The sequence below is a fragment of the Colossoma macropomum genome, unplaced genomic scaffold (assembly GCF_904425465.1).
Source record: "Colossoma macropomum unplaced genomic scaffold, Colossoma_macropomum, whole genome shotgun sequence".
NCBI classification, from domain to species: domain Eukaryota; kingdom Metazoa; phylum Chordata; class Actinopteri; order Characiformes; family Serrasalmidae; genus Colossoma; species Colossoma macropomum.
Window position 1 is genome coordinate 18541800 of NW_023494796.1, and position 25516 is coordinate 18567315.

The 25516-nt window shown below is 37.2% G+C and overlaps 1 protein-coding gene across 1 annotated transcript in view; it reads right to left on the reverse strand.

Annotated features, from left to right (window-relative positions):
• Positions 1-25516, reverse strand: part of rbm47 (RNA binding motif protein 47) — a 65901-nt gene that overhangs the window by 30479 nt on the left and 9906 nt on the right. The window contains exon 2 of the mRNA XM_036583048.1: positions 14471-14594. The gene's annotated coding sequence lies outside the window, so the exon portion shown is untranslated. The remainder of the gene's footprint in view (positions 1-14470; positions 14595-25516) is intronic.

Genomic DNA, 25516 nt, shown 5'->3' on the forward strand with positions numbered 1-25516 from the left:
AAATCAGTAAGATGTAAACAAAGTGATTCTGAGTGGTTCAGTGTGTAATGCTCTGTTCTAGGGAAACTTGCTGAGTCAGAATTGCTCACAGTGGTGGTGATAGGAACCAGACGTCGACCTCTAAAACCTCCCTCACAGAAATGTATTACATGAAATTGTTATGAATACACTGCCTGACACCTGAGATGTTGTTTTGCAATAGTTTAGTGATGCCGTTTTGGCCTAAAATGTACTTACAAGGAGAGGCCGAAGAGGTACATGCATGTTACTGTAAGCCAAAATAATAACCAAGGAAAAGTATCTATTCACCTTTACCACTATTTTACCATTATCAACATTTCATATAAAAAGAGATGTGTACTCGTTGTTTTGGATGGTAAATAAATGGCTACATTTCGACCCCTGGTTCCCACTACTGTAAAGAAATTTGTTAAGTTAAAAAGTTTTTCAATAATGAAACGTTTCACATCAAAACAAATGACTTTACACATATTTAGTATTTTTAATGTAACTGTACATGACACCCATTGAATGCATTGCATCTTTTACACTGTTTGTAGACTTTTTGAATTGACATGTGCGCTATAATAAATGACACTTGGTGAACTGAGCTAATTATACCATGTCCTCAAATTTAGTTCAGTAATACTGTAAGACGGCCAAGAAGGACTTACCTCCAGCACACCTGACTGGCTTCATAATCACTGAATGAATTCAATTTATTCCCATTGACTAACAGCAAAGTGCTGTACTCTGAGCTGTGACCTACATAGGTGCCTTTTACATTGTGAGTTAACAGTACATGTATCCTTAGCCATAATAACTAATAATATGGGTTCCTCTTTTGAATCTTCTTCCTTATGCTCTTCAGGAGCATACAGTTAAAAGTGAATTAAACTGAATTATATATAAACAGAGTTTATATATAAAAATGGCCCTATTGTTTGAAGCTCTGAGTATGCAACATCTGAGTTTTCAGTGCTGGTATGTGTTGGCCAAAATAAAATTCTCAGGTTACTTTCAAACATAAACCCCCGCAAGAAAGTCATTGCTGAAGTTGTTCTTTAGCATGATAGCAATTAGCGATATGCATAATGTTTATCTAGAGTTATTCTTTAGTGCAATAGTAATTAGCAATATACGTGGTGTTTAGCTAAAGTTTTTCTTTAGCACAATAACAATTAGTGATATACATGATGTTTAGCTGAAGTTATTTTTAGCACAATAGTGATTAGTGATAAACATGACATAAGCTAAAGTTATTCTTTAGCACGTTAGTAATTAGTGATATACATGACTTTAAGCTGAAGTTATTTTTTAGCATAATAGTGTTTATCCATGTACCAAAATAATCAAGGTTAATTTTGAGTCTAGTATTTGAACTGAATCATTTTGAGGTCAGTGTTTCACACCCCTTTGTAACAATGTTTGAAGCCGTATGAGACTTAACAGAGTGCAGATTACTCAGTGGCTAGCATATTGCTAAAGTTATTATTATGGAAAACACTGATTTGAGATGTACACAATGTTTTGTTGAAGTTATTCTTTAACAAATAGTAGTGATTAGCAATGTTCATGATGTTTTGCTAAAGTTATTCTTTAGCAGATTAGCAATACACATGATGCTCAGAGTTTTAAAAGTTGAGTTTTTAAGTATGTGCTAACTGTGCTAACTATGGGCTGCTGCAATGCACAGTTTAGCGTTTTCCCACCTTCAACACTTTCAATTCAAGTTACCATCAGCTAAAGACAAAGCTCTTCATGAGTGAAAAGCATGTGAATGGTAAAAATGTCAGGGTTTTACTGTGTGGCAAATGGCTGTGTTTGTCAAATCACAGAAGAGTCATATGATGGTGGTCACTCTCTGTTACACATTCAACTTCTTAACTAAAAGATAACTTATTGTGTGTGTGTGTATATGTGTGTGTGTGTGTGTGTGTGTGTGTGTATGTGTGTGTGTATGTGTGTGGAAGTGTGTCTGCTAGCAGTGGAAAGGAGACGCAACAGAGAAGAGGACATGCTAACAGGAAATTATGCTACAATCAGAGGTCAAACTGAGTTCCTGTTCCAGGTCACTGGCTGATCACATTGATCCCAGGTGACTGCACAGAACAAACAAACTTAAAACGCACACATAAACACCAACTGCAGAAAGCTACTAAGACACAAGTCAGGAACATCAGCCTTTCAGATTGAACCTTGAGATGGAGAAAAGCCTGGGTGGGGGTTAATCTTCAAATTGCTATGGCAATGTCATAAAACCCCCGCCTCTGAGTATCATGGGTAAGCCATAAAGGAAGGTTAGCTTGGCTAAAGTGTAAACAGGCCTTGACGGGGAGCAAAGTCTTCTTTTTAAAACGGTATCATCAGCAGCATAAAACACACTGTACCTACCCAAAGCTTACAGATAATGATGGACAACTGTACACAATAGTGATCTAGAACCCATTTTGGCTAAGTTATAAACTGAAAAATGGTGTGTAAAGATAACATCCACATCAATTTCTAATGGAGGCAGATTTAGTCAGTTTAGCTTGTGTGCATTGAAGAAAAGATGAAAATGTACAGGAACGCTTAAATGCTCTAAGCCAGTTGCTACTGATTGCATTAGCAATCTAGTGATCAAACTGTTATTTTGATCATTAAAGAAATGGCTCTCAAAAAACATCACATTTACATCATTTTCCCCAACCCCAAAGCGTCAGTCAGTCAGCCAGGATGTGTTTTGCATCTGAAGATGGTTCTCCAGTTTTGCACTTAAGCTATGTGGCTAATATAAAGTCTCTGCACTCAAAAAAATAATTGTTGCATGGACTAAATTCATTAATGCCACACTTTTCCATCCCATTTAACAGAATAGAGTCAATGCACAGATGTTGTTACCTCAACATAAACATTTCAGAGAAACTGGCTGAGTTTCTCTGAAATGGAATCTCTTTGGGTCAAAATAAAGAGTTTCCATTTACTGATATGTACTTTCACTGAATTCTGTCCATTTTACTTAAAGCAATTACTTAAAGACAACACAGTTAATTTATTTAATGTTGACATATTTTCTGTTTGTAAGTCAAAGAACTGCTCTATTTTAATGAATGGGAAAGCTCGTAACGCTCAACATGGTGTCTGTTTGTGGAGAAAGTCCCGCCCTTCAAGAAAATGAGCCAGTCAGCTTGCTGGTTACGCCGCAAGCAGGAAAAGCCCCCCCAGCTTTACAACAAACAGTTTTAGTCTGCAGGGCGGAGCCATATTTTAGCCACACCCGCTGCATTTTAGAGCAGGAATTGAGACTTCATCCCTTTCCCTCATGGCCACATAGTAAGCAGTTAGATCTCATTGTTTTGAAGTATTTGTGTCCCAAAATCTGGAAATCAGTGTGTAACATTAAGAACTGTCACTACTAAAACACGTTTTCTGCAATTATGTCAAACTTTTTTGTGTTTCACTGAAAAATATTATGATTTCATGTGTGTACAACTGTTCTGAGCTGTGTTTACTAGTCATGTACTGGATAGCGTTTTTGAGTTCTGCCCAAAATTAACTAAAAGTCACAACTTAAACATTTGGTAAAGTTTTAGTAGCATTATGATTGTTTTGGAAGTAATAAAATGGAATGTTCAACCATTTATTTTAATAAAATAAACATAATTAAGGTACAGTTTGACTAAAAGTATTTTAGTCTAAAGTCCGAGTCAGTTAAAAGTCTGAAATGTGCTTTCAACTCTGAACCAATTGGTAGAATGGAAGGAATGGATGGAATATGGAAGTCTCTATGAGGATGTAGAATAGGAGGTGTGTGGCCCTTGAGATTTTCCAGACTGCATTGCATACACTGCTCGTAAGGAGACGAACTGGAAAATCAGGTTGAACTCAAACTCTGCCATAAATACACTCGTCAAACACAAACACTTGTGCTGCCGTTAGCGTCACTTGGTTGAGTTCAAGGAGGAAAAATGTTTGACGCCGCAGCATAAACTCTTGAGTCAAGGTCATCTGATGGTGTGTGTGTGTGTCTGTGTGTGTGTATATACACCCATTCTCAGTATCAAGACTGAGTCACATAAACTGCAGGTTCCAAGAGGAGTGTGCACTTAAGCACGTGCTAAAAATATCTAAACCCTGAAGTGCCCTCAAGTGTTCAGCATGTGCATGTGTTACATATTTATTTTATGAAGAAAACTTTGTGGTACATTTATAAGATTATGTAACTTTCTATTTGATGAGGTCTAATTAGTTGGAAGTAGCCTTTTGCCTTATTATTGTTCCTTTGCTAGATTCAATTTGCTTCTCAGTATTCATTATGGTACCATATACAGTACTAGGCAAGTACAAGTTATTCATTTTTCAGGAGATCTTTCTGAGGAGATTAGATGCAAGGTAATGAGTCTGAAAGGATGTGTAGCTGTCAAGGAGCCTCACTGAGCCTTTAAGCCTTTAATTAAAAAAAAATACATTTACAAATCAAATAAAGAATGATGGTGGTCTCAGAACAATCGACTGAACACCTCAACATCCAGACCTCAACATCACTGAACGTGTTTGGGATTACTTGGATTATAAGAAGGAGAAAATGCTGCCAACTTCAAGACTGAACTTTGGAGGTGTGTAAAAACACCCCTGTAGATTTCTATGACAACCTGAAAGCAAGTCTCCTAAAAAGAATGCGAGCTGTAATAAAGGCAATATGTTGATACATTAAATACTGAAACATTTGATATCATATTTAGTTGTTTTCTGTTAAATATATACTGTCCAATTTATTTCCTGATGCTAAAAATTTAAAAACATACTTAATGGCCCTTTTTAACTGGAAATTGCACAGTACACTACATGACACAAATATTTAAATGTTTGTATATATTAAATTACATTTACATCTGACATTCACAATAATCTGGTACAATCTTTTGTACAAAAGTTATTATTTAGTTGGATTTAGATTTATTACTCCAAACCACAGCTGTCCTGTTCACATGTATTCACCAATGCATATTTACGCCTTGATGTTCAGATATCGCTGTTGACACACTGCTTAGTATCGGTCACTGAAAGCAAGGTGTGCTTTGTTTGTACACCATGCAGCGACCTTGTGACATTAGCATTATTCGGGTTAGCATTTTTTGGGCTAGCATTACTGCCTTTTAGCATTGCTCCATTCCTTCACCATCACTACCAATAGGGCCACATGTTGCTGTTAACAAAAACTGGATTATACTCTGTGTAAACTCAAAGTGGACCATAGTTTTGTTCTGATAAGGATGTTTTAGCAATGCTAAACTTACATAGAAGTAGCAGTAGCAATAGCAGCATGATATGCTGGTTTCCAAGTGTCCCTTAAAGGCCTGGCCAAATACACAAGGATAAAGCTCAATTCTAAAGTTTTTGTTCTTGTTGCAGTGGATAATTTAGTTTTAATTTAGTTTTATAATTTTGAATTTTTTTTATTGTTATTACAATTAAGAAGCAATGTTTTTCACTGCATTCACTGCACAGTTTTCATTTCAGTAATAGTGATAACCCTGCCTTTTACATACAAACACAAACTTGGTATCAATTGACACTTTAGAATTCACACTTTTAACAGTTTCAATGTGCTAAGGCTGATAAATAATTTAAATAAATTACAACTTGTTTTTGTCACTGTTAGCGATAACTGCGACTTCTATGTGTTAAAAGACCCGAAGAATCACCCTGATTGCATGTTCGTTTCCTGAGCAGAGTGAAAGTACAATGTGTTTTAAATTGTTACAATACAACGGGACCACTGTATTCCCTCCTTTCTCTATGAAATGTCTGAAATGTCTCCTCACAAACACACATACTTGTGTATCACTATCTTTATTGTTTTTTTCTCAGTGAACTATGTGTAACTACTAGCAAAATACTGATTTTTGCCCAAATGTCTTTCCCATGTTACAGTGTAGACCAAATGGCATTAAACGATGTCCATGTGTGAAGAACTATGGAGGGAAAAACATTCAAAGTGGTCATTTCAAACTGAAAGGCTGAAGCGTTATTGTTTCAAAGGGTTCCGTTTAAATGGACACCACCAATGGACACTGTCCTGAAATGCTTTTACTCTGAACAAAAACAAAACAGATTTGATTAAATCTATAAATGTTAGTTTCTAATTATCTTCAATATAATTAGCCAACCACAGCATTGTTGGCATACACAAACATTATCTCTTAATCCCATATTATGTCAATTAAAAGTTCACTTTTGCAAATTACTTCTGCAGAATACATCACTATTTTGTAAAATAAAAATAATTGATTGTGGATTATGTAAAACTTGAAGGTTTTAATCAAGATTCATGCTAATTGAGCTGTACTTGATAAATTTTACTGGTGGCAGTGTAGCATAGTTTTTGCTTCTTGTTCATCTGTTCACATACAGTACTATAAGAGATAAATAGAAATATTAATTGGTGAATCGTGATTATTACAGCTAGGCCTTCAATTTAGGCTGCAAACGTCAAAACTCGGTCAAAACATGAGGATAAAACCCACCTCTATGATAATGCTAACATCTTCTAGCGCCCCCATGGTATTCTAGTAGTTGGTGAGTGCTAAACTAACGTGATACAGATGAACATTTTTTGGCAGGTCTAGATAAACACAGAAAGTTGAAGCTTCTAAAGACATTTTACTTGAAGCTTTTCACAGACATATTAGCATGTATTTCACCATATAGCAGTTTCATTGTGACTCTGTCAGTAGAGAAGCCTGTTGTAGAGCCTCCAGTGTTTTCCACTGATTGGTTGATTGTTAATTATGCAGATAGTTAATCTAATGTTTCAGTGCTTCAGTTTAGCGCCTAAAGTCCTGACCAATAGGAGAGCTCACTGAGCTGTATCTGCCTAGAAACCACAGAGAAAAACAATTCCTGATTGGCCAACTTTCTTCTAGAATGCCCTGTGCTCAGCTCTGGCAAAATTATCAATTACTGCATGCCTAAGTGTCTCCATTGTGTAACAGTAGAAGTGACTCCAACAGCTTTGACAAATACTAGTTATTTAGATTCCTACCATAGATATACCTGTCCTGAGCTGTTAATGTGGTGGGCGGAGCTTTTGTTGGGAGTAGGGTGTAGTGATGAGCACTTCTGAAAGGAACCCGATCTTCCTTTCAGTATGGCAGCTATCAGGGAGTGTAAAAGCAAGCATGTGCACCCTCCTAGACACGCGTAGTTGTCTTTCAAACTGCTGCTCGCGCAGCGTCATCTGAATATAATAGGAGGAGAGTACTGAGTGCCCAATTCGTTATATATAGATATGACTACCTACTACTGCTATAGATTAATAGGAGATAATTTCCACCCCAGAATTGTGGTTGAGGTACAGTGTGCTTTTCTGAGCATATCATGGATATGGTCATTTTTCAAAGAACATTGACCAACTGAGTTATTCTCACAAGCATGACAAACACCCACCTTGAAAAACAAATAATCACAACTTTTTTGGTCCTCATATCTCCAATGGTGACTATACAGGAAAAAAAAAACTCTGAATGGAAGTTAGTTGAAAATGATTTTTTAAAATGAATTTTGGGCACTTCTATTGCTCCATTTATCATTAATGCACATTATAAACAATAGCTGGCATTTTCAAATGTAAAATAAATAAAAAAAACAACAAAAATGGAGATACAAGGTTTTGCTCCAACATCGATGATATAAACAGAGATGCCTGTTGAAATAATTCATAGTAAATCTGAATGATTTTATTGATGTTAAATGGATTTATAAGAACATTTTCTAACATAATCCGCTAAGATGTGTAAATGATGTTTTTTTTTGTATTATTTGTATACTGTTGTCAGACTAAGATAATTATGAAACAAACATACATAGATGTACACATATATATTACAAAATACAGTATTTTGCGACTTTATCTCATTATCAACCACTAAAGTGTGGACACATTGTGCTAATGAGAACTACAATAAAAAATGTCAAAAAATGTAAAATAACTCTTGCTGTACCATATGAAGCTCCAACTAATCTACTAAATAATATAAATGATGATTATAACACTCAAATATTTGTGGACAAGGTTTGACGTTGTTTTCATGACAGTGACTCAACTGCATGTTTCAACACAAAAAGGCCTGTTAAAGTGGATGTAGTGCAGCAGAACTCTGAATAACAATGACTGAAGTCACAGTAAATGTGGCACTACTGCCGTATTTTATCTGTTCCAACTTATCCAAGCTTAGAAAAGCTTAATAATGTGATAAGTATTGTGCATTGTGAAAAAGCCCTTAAGTGTCATGATAAATATTTACTATTTCCCTTATTAGAGCGAGTGTTAGCTTTAGGTTAGGGAAAAAGTGAAGCTGAATCCTTGTATCTCCATTTTTGGTTTCATAATTTGAAAACACTAGCTGTCCTTTACATAGTCTAAAAATTTCATGAGAGTTGGACCAACCGAAACATCAAAAATGAGTTAGAATACAGTCGTCACTATAATATATATTCAAAGTTAGACAATGTTTTTCCATCTCATGTGAAGTTACTTCTTGGAGTTAAAAGGTCTGGTTCTGACAGTGACAACATATTTCAAACTCAAGTTAAAGAAGCAACTGAACGAACATCAGAATTTCCCGCATTAGAATTTCGGTTTTCTTGTTGCACACAAGGTCCCCCTAACAACTGTGAGAACATTCAAACCCAACACAGACAGCAAAACAGGTGAACATGCGGAGACACACAATCTATAGCAGAAAATTAGCACAGTAGCGGCTACCCAGTTTGCATACAGCATAATACCAGGCTCAGTTTAATATAATAGTATTGAACCAACTTTATCAAAAGTAAGGGACACAGAAGAGTGAAAATAGAGTGAAGCAGCAAGACAAAGAGAAAGTGAAGTATGTGTAATGAAGCGGTATAAAAGCATTAGAGACGGGGGGGGTTGTTGGGGGGGTTGGGTTCAGAACGGCCACTGTCTGCATGTGTGTCTATGAGAGAGAGAGAGAGAGAGAGAGAGAGGGAGAGAACAAGAGGGGCGGCACGCAGTGGGATACCCCAAATTACCCCCAAAAGCCTTTGGTCTTAAGAAGCTCCGCCCCTAATAAGTCACTACCAATCAAACCATCCCTCACACACAGCTGTTGTGTGGGGTCAGACATAAGTCCCAATTTTTACTTTTTACACTACTTGAAATTGATTAATGGATCAGTAGGTATATGTAATATAAATATGCACTCCAGTGAAATACATTATGTCATTAGAGTAAATACAAATAAGCCTAAATACAGTAGACAGTAAGGGTTTTTCTCTTCTAAAAATGAAAGTAGATTTCTCAGTGTTTATGAAATTTGATTACCAGCACACTTGATTTAGCATAATCAAGTATCAATGAGCCAAAGCAGGCATTGGTTAATGACTACGAATAGTACCATCTGCCCATAGAAGAAGACTGTAAATGGTTAAAGATAAATAGCTTTTTAAAAATCATTTTCTAAGGTGGCTAAAACTTTTGCACAGTACTAAATACCTTTAACTTATATGTAATGTAATATGTCTCATTTATTATTCAGTCTTATGCAAATGTTTGAATACCTCTGCTCAAATTAAATGTTTTGTTGATTTTCCCTGTGAAACTAAGTTAAAACATCATCAAATTAGGATCTTGTTCCCACACCTTACTAAGTGGTGGCCATGACTTAATTATCTTGTCCCCTTGCCTTACTAAGTCATGGCCACGCATTATTTTTATTTATACAGGATGTCACCAACGTGGAGAAATGTAAAACATAACATATAAAATGCGACACAAATTTAGCCCAGATCACATTTTGTGTTTTTTCTTTTCCAATATGTTAAATTTTGTAAACAGTAATTGTGTATTAAATGTGTAGAAGTGTGTTCTCTGTAGAGAATGTGTTCACTTATTTTTTACCTAGAAAATTAGCAATATGCAATCAGCGGAGCCCAAACTGTTGCGTATGACTGTATGTGTGCAAGTACCTCATCAATGTCAGAACAAGATCTCGTATGTCCAAAATGAGAATGATACAGGAAAAGAAAAACATTCCTGACTTTCAGTGCAAGTTAATATAAAGAGAATGGACCATTTCCATATTTTACACAATGTAAAAAGGAGCTGGTGTTTTCAAATTCTGTCAAAAAATGAAAAATGACAAAAACACAAAGACACAAAGTTTTGTCCTGACAGCGACAATATACTGCATATATAAGAATCTATGTAATAAGAATGGACTAGGCCAGTGATTCCCGACCTGGTCCACAGGACCCTCCAGACAGTTCACATTTCTGCTTCATCCATATGTGTTGTGAGTTAGGGTGGAGCAAAAATGTGGACCATTAAGGGTCCCTGAGGACCAGGTTAGATAGCACTGGTCTAGGCCTAACCCTAAACCTACTCCTAACCTAAAACTAAAAAAGTTTTTTCAACATAACAATAAATAATGAAACATGTAGTTTTTGTAAGAAAAGAACTTTACAAAATGAGGACCTTTTGTTGGTCCCCATTTTGTAAGCTAGCCTTGTCTTTCTTTGATTTCTATACAAAGTCAAGATGTTTTTGTCCTGGAAATGCACAAAAACAAAGTCTCTCTCTCTCACACACACACACTTATACACCTCTCCGGTCCTGTCTATCAGGCCAGAAGAAGAATGCGTTCATTGTGGAGTGGGAGTGCAGGTATTTAGTGTGTGTGTACCTGTGTGTGTGTGCGTGTGTGTGTGTGTGTGTGTGTGTGTGTGTGTGTGTGTGTGTGAAAGAGAGAAAAAGAGATGGGAAGAAAAAGCAGAAGGGAAAGAGAAGAGATCCTGTTTCTCTCTTGCTGTGTACCACACAAGTGCATGCACACAACACACACACACACACACACTCACACACAGACACTGCTGTCCAGATGTCTCCCAGGGTTAATGTCATGCTGGGGGGGGGTCACATGACCAGTCATATGACTAAAAGAACAGAGAACAGAGAGGTGACCTCAATGTCTCTTTCTCAATCCTTCGCTCTTCCAATATTGTGTCTAACTCAAGTTTAGGAAGGTCAGAGTAAAAGTCCTGGAGGTTGAAGGATTATGAGGATGTGTGCTTGCACTTGTGTATGTGTTTGTTTTTGTACATTTTCAGGACAGAAGTGTCCTCACAGAGAAAAAACTGCATAGTGGGGACCAACAAAACCTGCATAGTGGGGACCAACAATACGGTCCTTGTTTTTTTCTTTTAACAAAAGCTACATTTATAAAGGTATAAGTATCTCTTTTTAGCTACTAGGGTTAGACTTAGGCTAAGACAGTTATTATTACATATACTTAAATGAATACAATACATTTAAGACATATTATAAGTAAATGTGTATGACCTCACAAACCGAATCCTCTTAACTGGAAAAAAATGGTGGTGAACGATTAAATCAGGTAAGGGTGGGGTGGCGGGGGGGGATTGCCCTTGCGTATGGTTAATAGTTAGGAACTGTCTCAAAACTACTGGAATATAAAGTGTTGCTATGCTTATTATTTTTAGCTAAGTCCATCTATAAGTACATCTGCTGGTGCTTTCAGGAACATGCCTCATGATGTGTCTAGAAGCATCAGCAGACATACTTACAGAGATACAACTACTACTAGTACTACTAATAGTAATAATAATAATCATCAACTTTTTCTGGTCATTTTGAGATGGTTCCTAACTCTAAAGCAGATGCAGGAGCAAACACAGTGATAGCGTGTTGAGTTGAAGCTTAATCTTTATCAAATAATATGATAATAACACAATTCAGTAGAAGCTGTGGTTGTAGTATACTGTCAACTTTAATTAGGCCACAAAACTGTAATTAATCTGCTGAGTACAGTAAATGTGGTATTAATGTAGGATATCATAATGTAAGATATCATCACTCAACATGTGTGGGAATACTAATATGCTGCTATGGTATGCATTAAATGAATCAATAAATAACTTTTATTAAACTGCCAGTAAATGAGTATTTACTGTCACTGGGGGCTGTTAAAGCAAGTTAACATCACATTGTCCTGACATTGTATAAAAACAAGTCTTTCAGAAATCTGTTTCACAAGGAGGAAATGGAACTTTTCAGCCAGTAAAGGCTATGAAATGACAATTGTGTCAAAAACTTCCCATTAAATTAAAGCACTGTTAGATCGAAATGGTGCTAATGGGTGATCTTTTTAAGTAGTTGTCGTAGAAAACAAATAGAAACATGCACCAATGTTGTGGTCTGTCTATGTACAGATATGCACACTCAGTAATGTAATATTATATGTGTATGTAAGGCCTTATATTGACATTACTATTGACCCTACAGTGATACATACATAGTAACTCTAAGCTTAAATGTCAACAGACAAAGTTTTTGGAAGGGAAAAACAATTCTATAAAAGATTTCAGTCATAGGCATAAGACAACCTTGTAACTCTGTTGTAACTGTTGTTTTTGTGTACATTTACTTTATTTACCTCATTTGAAAATGACAGCTGCCCTTTACACTGTGTAAATGACTACCGAACAAATAAAAATACAAATTACATTTACAGCTGTTATGTTTTTTCCTTTTCTTCAAGTTTCTGGGACATAAAGTTACAAAGTTTCCTAATGCGACTTACCACAATACAAATATACCTGACAAGTATAGGAATACAAGTACACCTGAATGTCTTAGGGTAAAGACCAGATAAGCACTGAAACAGAGACAGAAAGAAACAGGTTCAGATCGCACACACACACACACACACACACACACACACACACACACACACACACACACACAAACACATATTACCTGTTCCCTGTAGATGTTGCCAAACAAACACACATACACATTTTAACGACACAGTATTTACACTAAACACAGTGACACAGTCACCTGATTACGCACACCCACACACACACACAAATGCAGTCACAGACATGACAGGCCAAAACGACTCCCCCCCCCTTTAAGTTATGTAAAACTACAACCCCCACAATGCCAAGCAGCTGGATGCAGTCTCTAGGCCGTAACCTCTCACCTCTACCCAACATCAAGAACTTACTCAAACATGCCATCTTTTACACACACAGACACACACACACACACACACACACACACACACACACACACTCGGGACTGAAATCGAAAGACTTTGCTATTGCACAACAGTGTATCTCCACATTCCTTCCATACATGATTTCCTTAAGATCATTGTAATGTGCTATATGTTGTTTTGCCTGAGCAGTGAAGTTTTTATAAGAGCTTTAAGTTCAGTTGAACTCCATTTGGTTGCCTTAATTCATCCAAAGTACAGCTAAAATCTAACTAAACCCTGAGTGCAGGGTTATATATATTTTTTTAAGGATATATATATATATATATATATATATATATATATATACCCTTAAGTATGCAGGTGTGTTTTCTGCGTGTTTTCTGCATGTTTCCTCTACCTCTCTTGCTCACTCTCTCACTGTATTAGATTGAGCCATCTCTCAGTGTCAGAAACCCGACTCTTTCACACACACACAAAATTACAGCACACCCCCTGAGTGCAGTTACACAACACACACACACACACACACACACACACACACACACACACACACAGCACAACTTTCAACCCAGTTTTCACAACATGGAGACAATCTCACCCTAAAACAAAGTAGAGAGAGAGAATAAAATGACTAAAGAGAAGGGTCAAAAGGGGGTTGGAGAAGGAGTAAAATGAGGTGAGACAGGGAGAGAATGTGTACAGGAGAGAGAGAGAAAAGGAGAGAAAATGAGTAAAAGGGAGAGAGAGAGAAGGCGTACAGGAGAGTGAGAGAGAGAAAAGAAGAGAAAAGGAGTAAGAGGGAGAGAGAGGATTATAGGAGAGGGAGATAAAAGAAAGAGAGAAGGAGTAAAATGAAAGAGAGAGATACAGAGAGAGTTACAGACAGGGAGACAGGGAGCGAGAGAAGGAGACAGAAGGAAGGTAAAGTAAGTAAAAGTAAGAGAGAGAGAGGAGTAAAGGGAGAGAGACAGAGAGAGAAGGAGTAAAAGAAAGAAAGGAAGAGTAAAAGGAAAAGAGAGAAAAGGAGTAAAAGGGAGAGAGAAAGACAAGGGGTAAAAGGGAGAGAGAGAGAGAGAGAGAGAGAGAGAGAGAGAAGGAGTAAAAGGAGAGGACGGCAGACAGGAGGGTAAAGTGAGGAGAGGTAAAGAGAGAGAAATAAAAAATAGGTGAAATAGAGTGAGAGAGAGAGAGAGAGACAGATGGAGAGAGAGAGAGTCAGTAAGGCCACTTCCAAACTATCATAATAAATAAGGTCAAAGGAGTCAAGTGGACCCCAGCACCATCTGCATGGAAAAGAAGAAAACAAGAGGAAAAAGTGACATGTAAAAAGTGGGGTAGAAAGGGGGGAAGAGGAGATGAGAGAAGAGGATGGTATTAAGAAAAAATACAGCAAGGCAGACCTGCTCCAGTAAAAAAGGAAAAAAGGCTTATCGGCTCACCTGCAACGTTCAGTAGCTGTCAAAGTGTCGTTCTCAGCAGCGCAGTAATCCAGCCACTTTCATCCTCTCTTGCTCGCTTTCACTCTTTCTCTTCGCTCCTGACAGTCCCGCAACCCACAGAGCTCTGAGCACGACCGAGCGGAGGGAGAAAAAAAGGGAAAAACAACAAAAGAAATCAAACACAAATGAAGTTTCTCTTCTTTTTTTTCTTTTGGTTTCTGTCTCCCAACTCTTTCGCTTCCCCGTCTGCACTGACTTCTCTTACTCTGCAAGAATGGAGGGAGGGAGGGCGAGCAGGTTAGAGAGAGCGGGCGGAGGCAGAGAGAGAGAGAGAGAGAGAGAGAGAGAAAGAGTAATTAGCACTAGTCTCTGTACCTGCCTCTCACTGACATAAGCTGCACATTCCACTCTTCTGATTAGAGAAAGAAAAAAAAAACGAATGAACGAAGAAGGGAGGGAAAAAAATTGGCCTGGTGGAGGAATACAGGCCTAGGGTGAAGGCGAGTGTAGCCTCAGATGTAAAAATGAAACAGTCAAGGTGAGGTTAAAAAAATGAATAACGTTAATGTGAATAAATGAATAGTGTTAATGCTAAAATAGGAGTAATGCTAATAAATGGAACCCAGACATGTTTCTGTAAAATAAAGAAAAATGATAGATGGATTAAGATGACCAAAACAACAACAGTGTTTTTTCACTATTATATCAAAATCTCCAAATGAAGCTATTTAAAAAGGGAAAGGAGGAAAAAAAATCAATTAATGATCATGTCATAATGGGCTTATGTCATAATGGGCTGATATCCAATCAGCTGCTTGTTACTATACACTGCTTGTTCTTGTTTACAGGCTCATATTCGCTCTAAATCTGACTTTTTTGACATATGCAGTCATTCTAAAAGCGCTGACGATACCCATGATATACTCAGAAAAGGTTATCGTACTGTAATTTATCACAATGACAATAAACTACAATTATATTGACCACCGCTACACTGCTTTATCCTTTCTTTTAACACACAGCAGTTGCTCTTTACATTGCATGAATGTGTCAATGATAGACCAATAGAAATGCTCCAAACTGACTTGGAATCTCATTACATTAAAGTTAAGAACAAAAAATAACACCGGATATTCTATAAAATGGTGACAAATGATCATCCAGGACTTTTACAGACAGCAAACAACAGAACTACAGTGCATATGATCTGTGTGTGATTGTAAGGGCAATTGTGTTGGTGGAAGACAGTTCTGGGAAATGTTTAGTTTCATGTCACTTTGGCTGGGTTGGTCTGCGCAACCTGTTCCTATTGTGAATATGAGAGTCTCTGTGTGCGTCTCAGAAACTCACCAAACCAGAATGCTTCCAGGTACTCGGACTGGAAACACTATCCTCACTCAGCCTGGAAAAAGGCCAGAACAGCATTCCACACACACAAACACACACACACCTCTTTAAAGCATCTGAACTTACAATTGTGTCTCAATAGAGGTGTAACGATACACTATGGCCATGATTTCATTTGGTTCACGATACTGGGTTTACTGTTTTGGTACTTTAGGGCTGACCTGAATAGCATAGTATAGACTTTTATATTAATATATATATATTAATTATAATCACTGTTGTTGGAAGAAAACCTTGTATCTCCAAAATGAGAACTTTACAGGAGAAGGAAAAAAACCTGCCTACTTTTAATGTAAGTCAAAGGAACCAGACTTTTTTCCAAGTCATTTTGGGCCATTCTTCATGAAATTTACACACAATGTAAAGAGCAACAGGCATTTACAAATTAACTGAAAATCTGCGATGGACTGGCGACCTGTCCAGGGTGTATCCTGCCTTCTGCCCAATGACAGCTGGGATGGGCTCCAGCACCCCACCGCGACCCAGAAGGATAAGCGGTTTAGATGATGTATGTATGTATGTATATATAATGTAATGGCCAATAGCTGTTTTGGAAAAAAAAAGTTACCAAAGTAGTGCACATGTTCACGAGTGATAAGCTTAGGTTTGGTACTGAACTGAACTTGTGTATGTATTCTGTGGCAAGTTACATACCTATCATAAGCTGAAAATCACATCGCTACTCATTTTATAGTCAGATTTGCAAGATTTTATCATTGTGATATGGCCAGATGGGTCATGAAAGGGCAGTGGGATTATGGGAGCAGCAGTGGACTCATATGATGTGAGCCAAAATAAGGTTGAGAACTCTGTACTCAATTTTGTATTTGTTTAAATAATTGATTTTTTGATGAAACATATTATCAGAAGAATTACCTGAACAAAACTGCCAACCAGTAACAGTGAGGAACAGGGTGAACTGAATAAACATTACAGCAGAGTTTTTCCCATGCACAATAAAGATGTATTCTAAATGTTTTCTAAATATGTGTGTGTGTGTGTGTGTGTGTATACTTGATAAACTTTGGTACTGAAATGCACTTACAGTAGATGGCATAATTAATAGAATGTCCATTCACCACCATGCATTGTCATCACAATGTCATTCACACTGTACACTGTCACAGTTTTACTTTGTGACATCACAAAGAGCATTGTTACATCTCTACATCTTAGTTTTTCTTAAACACATGAATCCAACAACCCTGAAATCCGGGCCCAAAACCAAGAAAAAAAGAAAACACTGCTAGTTCATATCTACCGCCAAAGGAGTTATGTGAGTGTACGTCCCTGTTGGCAACATAAAATCATTTCATATCTATCTCTATGTGATTTCTATCACTGTGTAAAAGATGCACAAGGCTGTGTCGGATGCACTGGGAATTATTTCCAAAGCAAGTGCTCAAAATCATTCAGAACAGAATTTGAAGTAGAATGTTTTTTTATCATTATTGAATATCAACAAACCTCGGTCCTTTTTCTACACGTTTAAAGAAAATCTGTTCGCTGCTGGCTGAGGATCAAATTGATCTTTCCATGATGGCTTATCTGGGCATTATTTGTTTTTTGATGTTCTTTGGTTCCAATACAAACAACTCCTGAAGGCCGAGTGGGAAGTTGTTAAGATTAGTATGTTCTTATTTAATAATGAAAATTCATTTCAAATTTTATTCAATAATAAAATGTTATGTAATTTGGTTCACATTCAGTTGACTTTAGGTCATCATTTACTTCCAAAGGCTACAATACAGAATTGGACTAAGGCTGTATTATGATAATAATTAATAATATTATTAGGTTATATATTTAATTAATGTTATATTTTTCAAAATAGATAAAAAAATATCATTAATTATTAATACATGGACAATTCTACAAAACTGGTTTAAAGCCAGAGTTCAAATAACACATTTCTGACTTTTAACTGACTTTGATTTTAGCCTAAAATCCTTTTGCTTTAGTGGATCTATATCTTAATTATGTTTAATTTATTAAAATAAATGATTGAATTTTCACTTTTATCACTACCAAAACAATCATAACAACACTACCAAAACTTTACCATATGTTTCAGTAGTGACGATTTTAGCTCATTCTGAGTAGAACTCAAAACCGCTACACACGGATTTTCAGATTTTGGGACACATTTACTTCAAAACAATGGGATCTATCTGCTCACCACGTGGTCATGAGGGACAGGTATGCAGTCTCACTTCCTGCTCTAAAATGCAGGGGTGTGGCTAAAATAAGGCACATGAAAAAAAAATATATATATATATTTTTTTTTATTTGTAGTATTATTATCACAAGTTCAAATTTAGGGGTTAGGGTTTGGAACAGCCACCTCCCAACAGAAAATACCCTAAAAATGATGATTTTTTATATTTTCATATTTATATTATTATTATCTCAGTGAATGCCTTGGGTTTAAATATGTCATAACACAATCTTTGTAAATATATTAGGTCTGAATATGTCTTTGGGCCCAACATCTCACATTTTTTTCTTAAATATGTGTAAACCACAGAACTCTTTGCACCTCTGTGCTCCTGAGTGTGTGTAGGTTCTTACCTAAGAACAAATCCCAAATAAGAACACATTGCTGACTGTCAGAATCTTCATGAAAACTGTGTAAGTGGGTTTTAAGAAGAAAGAATGGTACTCAAGAATGGTTGGTAAATGAGACCCATTGTTTTTTTTTTTTTAATAGTTTTTCTCTGTGGGAGCACAGTTTAAACTAGTTCAGTAGAATGCTCCATGTATCATGTGTAATGAATGTACAATGAACTCCAACCAAATGTCAGTTACTCCCCCCTTTCTTCTTTTCATTGTTAAACTGTAATAAAATCCTATTCTAATCTGGTCTTGTCTAGGACTTCAACAAAGTCTTGGTTGGTCTTTACATAGACTTGATGTGTCCAGGTCTTGGTCTTGGCTCCGAGATGTGAGAACAGCTAATACACACACACACACACACACGCACCACTGTTTGGTGACGATACAAAAAATAAAAGCAGTAAAAACACCTGCTCCCCCTTTAAGAGTGAGAACTTGTCAACAACAAAAACCTGCCTTTAACCTGACACACTAATAATATTATCAGTTAACACACACTAACTTACTTCTCCCAGGACATCTGGGGAGTTTCTGAAGCAGGAAGTAAAAATTGAGTCACTCCAACCTCAGAATAACAGTTTCACCCAGTTCTCCCTGACCTCCACTGTGTGTGTGTGTGTGTGTGTGTGTGTGTGTGTGTGTGTTAGCTGGGCAGAAAGTCAACAAACACTTGCAATCACTTCTAATTCAAATTATTTCAAATAGGCCTTTAGGGTGGGGTCTCCAAATTCAGTACTTATGGTACTGACAGAATTAGTTCAGCTCTATCAAAAATGGCAAAGCCTTCAATACCTAATTTCAGTAGCTTAGGCCCCATGTGTCAAACACAAGGCCTGCAGGCCACACAATCCTATCCGGCCCACAAAAGTGTTTAATGTTGTATCAACATTAGCCTGTTTCACAATTCCCAACAAGAGTCTACGGGACAGCCGTTACACCTCAGTTCGACTTAATTCTGCGTAATTCCACACCAGTCATATCACCAAAATGCATTTCAGCTGCAGTTCAACCAATATAAACATTTAACATTAGCTTAGCAGTTCAGAAATTGTGCCCAAGCATTAATGAACTTGCAGCAAAGAAAGGATGCCAGGTGTCTAATTCAGGCAAATTTTGAATATTTCAAGTGTTCATGTAATATTTCAAGGTCTACTACAAGTGTCTGTATTTTACTGTTAAAGTTTTTGCATATTTTGAATAAACAATGGCCAGTTTGGGTTACAGCACAACTTTAATTAAAAATGAAATAAAACTAATTTCGTTACCTGGCCCATTTGATGAGATTTTTTAATTTGGCCCCTTTACTGGTTGAGTAGTCTGAGGATTCTCTTTGGGCCAGTAGCGTTTTGGGCCGGTTACTATCAGCTAATATATACATTTATAAGCACAATAAGGCTCAAACTATAAATGTTACATCCAAATGTATATCTGTAGTAATTTAGGGGTTGAACTACACCCTCCACCCACCTCAGGATGTACAGCCCTTCTTTGCTGATTGTCATTCAGTAAAGGGAGATTAGATGAAGCTAATGTTAGCATATTACTCTCGTTGCCCTTTCCACCTTAAATAATATAGCATTTACATTCAGACATTACTTGCACGCTAGTGTGTATATCCTGCACTATTTAAGATGGAATGGAAATTCCTAACAGCATGAAAATTTGGTGGCAGCTAATAAAAGCAGTGCCCTACGCAGCTTTCATATGTGAATCATGTGAACTGCAGTAAACCAAGATGGCACTGAGAAAAAAAGAACTAATAAACTACCTAAGGCTCTGATGTATCTCAGCAGATGGGCAGTGAGAAATGCTGATGCTAACTCGCTTAGCTAGCAATAGTTTGCAGCATACTGACTGCTATGATTATGTCACATTTAAGACAAAGGCTTGTACCCGTTTTCATTTTATCACTGGCTCGACTTGGTTTTCTCAGTGTAGCATAGAAATAATGAATAAGCAATAAGGGTACAAATTAAGGAGATTTTATAAAAGTTATTTTGAACAAAGGTAATGCTGTGTGTGTGTATGTGCACAGCAGGAGAAATCCAGTTATCATTTAAGGTGGGCTAGTCTGCATCATATAACTCACAGTCTGAAAACAAGGCCCACTCTGGCCCTGCTCCAATGCCAGACTGGTTTCTTATCCTTACTCTAAATTCACGTTTGTATTATCATTGTCCAATCTTACTCTTATTTTTATTGCTCCTATTTTAATATTGTTTGATTATCCAGTGTCACTCAGAGGAGGATGGGTTCCCCTTTTAAGTCTTGGTTCCTCTCTAGGTTTCTTCCTCTTGCTCTTAGGGAGTTTTTCCTTGCCACTGTTGCCCTTGGCTTGCGCACTGGGGCTCAGACCTGGATTTTCTGAAAAGCTGCTTTGTGACAATGTCTGTTGTAAAAAGTGCAATATAAATAAATTTTGACTTGACTAGATTGACTGACGACGACATGAAGCCACAAACACTGGCATGGTGGCAATATGGATGATTATCAGAGAAGCAGTGTTTATTGTTTATTTAAGGTGGAAAAAGGCTGGAGGATGTTCTACATTCTCTTTATATTTGTTGCATAATACTGGATTTGTCTGGAATAAAATAATGAGATATTTGGAATCTATGTCCCCCAAAATATCAACATCCAATTTATTGCACCGCTGTTTTGGGGGAAAAATAATAATATTTGCAATACCAGAGCATAAACATTGATTTTAAAAATGTTCCGCTTGATGATCGATATTCATTCATTGGCATACGTACCATCCTGTACAATGCTATTATTTGTTGAAAGACCTGTAGAAATACGATGATGCGTCTCTTTGATTGCTGGTTGCCTTTATGGAACACGCTCCGCTGTCCGAACGCAGCCAGAACAGTCTCAGCATCAGTGAGCTAGTAATCATGCTGGGTTCAAAATCTACTGACTGGCTGACTAAATTACATTCCTCATACATGTTATCACTGTCTGTGAAAGTGGACTCGACTAATACCAAGTAAATAGCAGAGACAGGGACTCAAGTCACTGTAGGTTTATGCAACTCTAACTCGCAACTTAACTTTGAATCGAGGCTTACAACTCATGAAGTTTCAGTGCAAGAAAAAAAAACCTTTCTATCAAACTGAATTTTATTATTAAAAATGCTTTATCTGATTACTGAAATTTACCTTAGTCTTAGTCTTGACACAGACTTAACTAACACTAAGTCTCAGTCTTGATTTGGACTCGACTGCAACAAAGTCTCAGTTTTAACCCGGACTTGACTGTTATAAAATCTTCGTCTTGACTCAGACTCAACTGCTACAAAGTCTAGGTCTTGACTCAGACTCAACTGCTACAAAATCAGGGTCTTGACTCATATTTGACTGCTTCAAAATGTCGGTCTTGACTTGGACTCGACTAATACAAAGTCTTGGTCCTAATGCTGACATAACTAATATAAAGTCTTGGTGTTGACTTGGACAAGACTACTACAGAGTCTTGGTCTTGACTCAGTTCCGACTAATACAAAGTCTCGGTTTTGACTCGGATTCAACTGCTACAAAGTCTTGTCCCTGACTTGGATTCTGCTGCTACAAAATCTTGGTCTTGACTTGGATTCTGCTGCTACAAAATCTTGGTCTTGACTGACATTTCAGGCATCAACAAATATTTTTTCTGTTAAAACTGAACACAAAATGTTTTTGTCAACTTTCATAAAATATTACTGACAATTTATGTTTCCGTAGCCTTCATTGACAAACTTTTTAAAGCGTTAACATGTTTATTTGAATTAAATGCAGCTAATGAAATGCTACAAGCATCAAATGCAATGTTTAAGGAAAGAGGCAAAATAACTTGAACAAGCTGGATAGCATGTAGCTAAGATAGTAAGTATGCTAGTACCACACTAGCTATTGTAGCTGAAGTTGCCCGCAAATCTAGCTGAACTACCTTTCACCTGAGGAAAACTCACTCAAAGTATGCAGTACTTAAGACAAGTTGTATCTTTGAGGGTACATTTACATTGTTTGTACCTTGATGAACAAAACTGTACCTGTACAGTACCTTTATTCTGACACTAAGCAACCGTTTCAAGTTGTTTTGCCTCTTTCTTTTAAATTCTGCATTTACTGTGTAGTGTTGAACCTGACATGTTTTAGTAGCAGTTTAGTACCTTTGAGGAATGCAGTACCTTCAGCTAAAGCCTATACACACCAAGCATGCTTTTTCTGGATGTAAAAAATGTGATTTTTAATGCTTTTTTTTTGGTCTAAATACTCCATGAAAAGAAGATGCCAGAGGTAGAAGAGATGGATTCTTCAAGTAGCAGATGATGAATGAATTCATAATTTTTCTTTCAAGCACTACCACTGAATAACGCACAAACTGGGTACATGTCATCCTAGAGAAAAGACAACATGGGGAGTTCAGCTTCCTCATACAAGAGCTGAAGCTGGACGAATGATTCTGAAGGCAGTTTCATATGTCAGTGGTGGAATACGAGGCTTTGCTTCTGCGTGTTTAAGCTCCTTGAGCCTTTAAGCTCTGGTCCACCATATATTTTCTTTAATCTCTGCATTTTTATAGTAAACATGTTGCCTGTTGTATAAGCTTTTGTGCTGTGCTCCTGTCGCTGTTCTGCCATGACAACGGAGCCCTGATTGGTCAGCCAGATTTTTAACGCACACAGATGACGTAGAAAATTGAGCAGGCTCCAGTTAAAAAGATATACGCAGCGTTGCAGTTTCAAAACTTCACATGTGGGTTTTTTTGTCTGTAAAAATTGGACTCTGGAAGTAGGCCCTAACTAAAATAAAATTCTCTACTAAAGACTCCAGAATCTACATGAACTCGTATGAATCAAAATCTCTGAATAAATACACCTATTTTCAGCGCCTAACACCCACATAGCTTTAAGCCACACCCACTTTCACTTTGTAATTTGCATGAAGCCATAAAGAAAAGAGACATTCAGGAATAAGTATTGAAATCAATGTATCAGTACGTTTTGACACCAATGCCAATACACTAACTTTGATACTGATTCCCCCACTTTTTGATACTTTCTTTCAAATTACAAGACGATAGTGGGTGTGGCTTAAACAATACCCAGGCGAAGAAGCCAATGACCTGGAGAATATTAAAGAATCTCAATGCAAAACGTGCCAGTTCAAATACCAGTTTCCTTTGAAATGTGCAACAAACATTTCAAGGGATAAAGAGGACAGAGAAAGTAATGATAAGCAATATGGCCAAAATATGATCCTATTTATGATGCTCACATTTAAAAAAGGTAAAAATAAATAAATAAATAAAAAATGCTGAAAATTCTACATCTACAAAATCAAACAACTGGTACAAATAAACTAATAAGGTGACAACATAAAAGGCTGACATCCTCTCAGTTTCTTGTTACTGAACATTTTTCTCAGTTACTATAAACTCATTGTTTACAGACTCACTATAACCGAACTAAAACTGTTTTTATGATACTTGCATTTGTCCATTGTTTTAGAAAGACTGCTGATACCCAGGATACTCAAAAATTCTACTGTTATGAAATTTATCACAAAACATGTACCATCCTAGCACCCAGCCCTACATTGTTTTATAGATATGTAGTGATATTCAAATAAATGGATGTGACATGGCACACAGAAACAGCCATTCATTCTCAGACAATGCTCACAACACACCCTAATACTTCTCTCATAGAGCGACAATGAATATGTGCCTGAGAAAGAACAGAGCAACTAACATGGAGAGAGACAGAGAGAACGTACGAGAAAGAGAGAGAAAAACAGAAAGAAAGATAAAGAGAGAGAGAGAAAGGAGAGGGAGAGAGAGAGAAAGAGAAAGAGAGAGGTAGAAATCGGAAACGCTTCTACAGTTCTTTAAAAGTGCTTCCAAAGGCCAGAGGGCGTATTCCTATTTATGTGAATAGAAGAGGCAGGAGGAAAATGACATGCCTCCAACAGCTCTAATTACCTAGTCATGCTGCAGAATTATCGTGACTCAGCGAAAGCAAACCTTTAAACTAAACAGAGAGGCAGGCGCTGGACGAAGAAAGTCAGGCAGGCGAAGGCTGAGAGTGAAACGGAGTGCATAATTTACACTACACAATGTACTGTTTGCCAATCATTATCATGTTAGAGGCCTTTGGAGTACCAATATGTAACATGCAAATGAACCCACAGGACCCCCAATCTCAGAGGGTGTTTTATGAATTTGGCATTTTATAAATCAAGGCTGATTCTATTAAAGTCAATCAATTTGGTCAGACTAATAGAGCTCCATCTGTAATCATGTCACAAAAAACAGTCACCATTGTATTTTCACATCCTGCAAGAAGTGGTGCAACATAACACTTACGACTATGACTAAATTACAACTAAAAATGGAAGGTTTGTGAATAAACTCAAAGTACAATAGTTTAAGCAGCTGACTTAACTGGGTTTATATAGTAATTCCAGGCAGTTTCTATGGTGTTGCAACAAGGTTGAAAGGCTATTCCATCTTGTTGTTATGGCATTGCTTGGTGGCTGTTGCATGGCTGCTAGGGTGTTGCTATAGTATCCCAGGTGGTTGCTGAGGTGTTACTAAGCCACTGCAGTGGTAGCCAAGGTGGTTGCTTAGATGCTGCTAGGCTGCTGGTATGGCATCCCGGGTGGTTGCTGAGGTGTTTATTAGGCTATTGTTATAGTGGCCAAGATAGTTGATAATATGCTCCTAGGCTGTTGCTATGATATCCCAGGTGGTTGCTAAAGTGTTGCTAGGCTATTGCTATGATATCCCAAGTGGCTGCTAATGTGTTGCTACGCCTTTGCTATGCTATCACACGTGGTTGCTAAGGTGCTGCAAGGCCATTACTATGCTATCCCAGGTGGTTGTTAAAGTGTTGCTAGCCTGTTTCTATGACATACCAGGTGGTTGCTAAAGTGTTGCTAGCACACTTGGTGACATAAGAGGATTGTCAAAAATCAGCTGGCTACAGAGTGCATACTGACAGGTGGAATTAAAGGTGGATTAGAGCTAGATGTTTAGGCA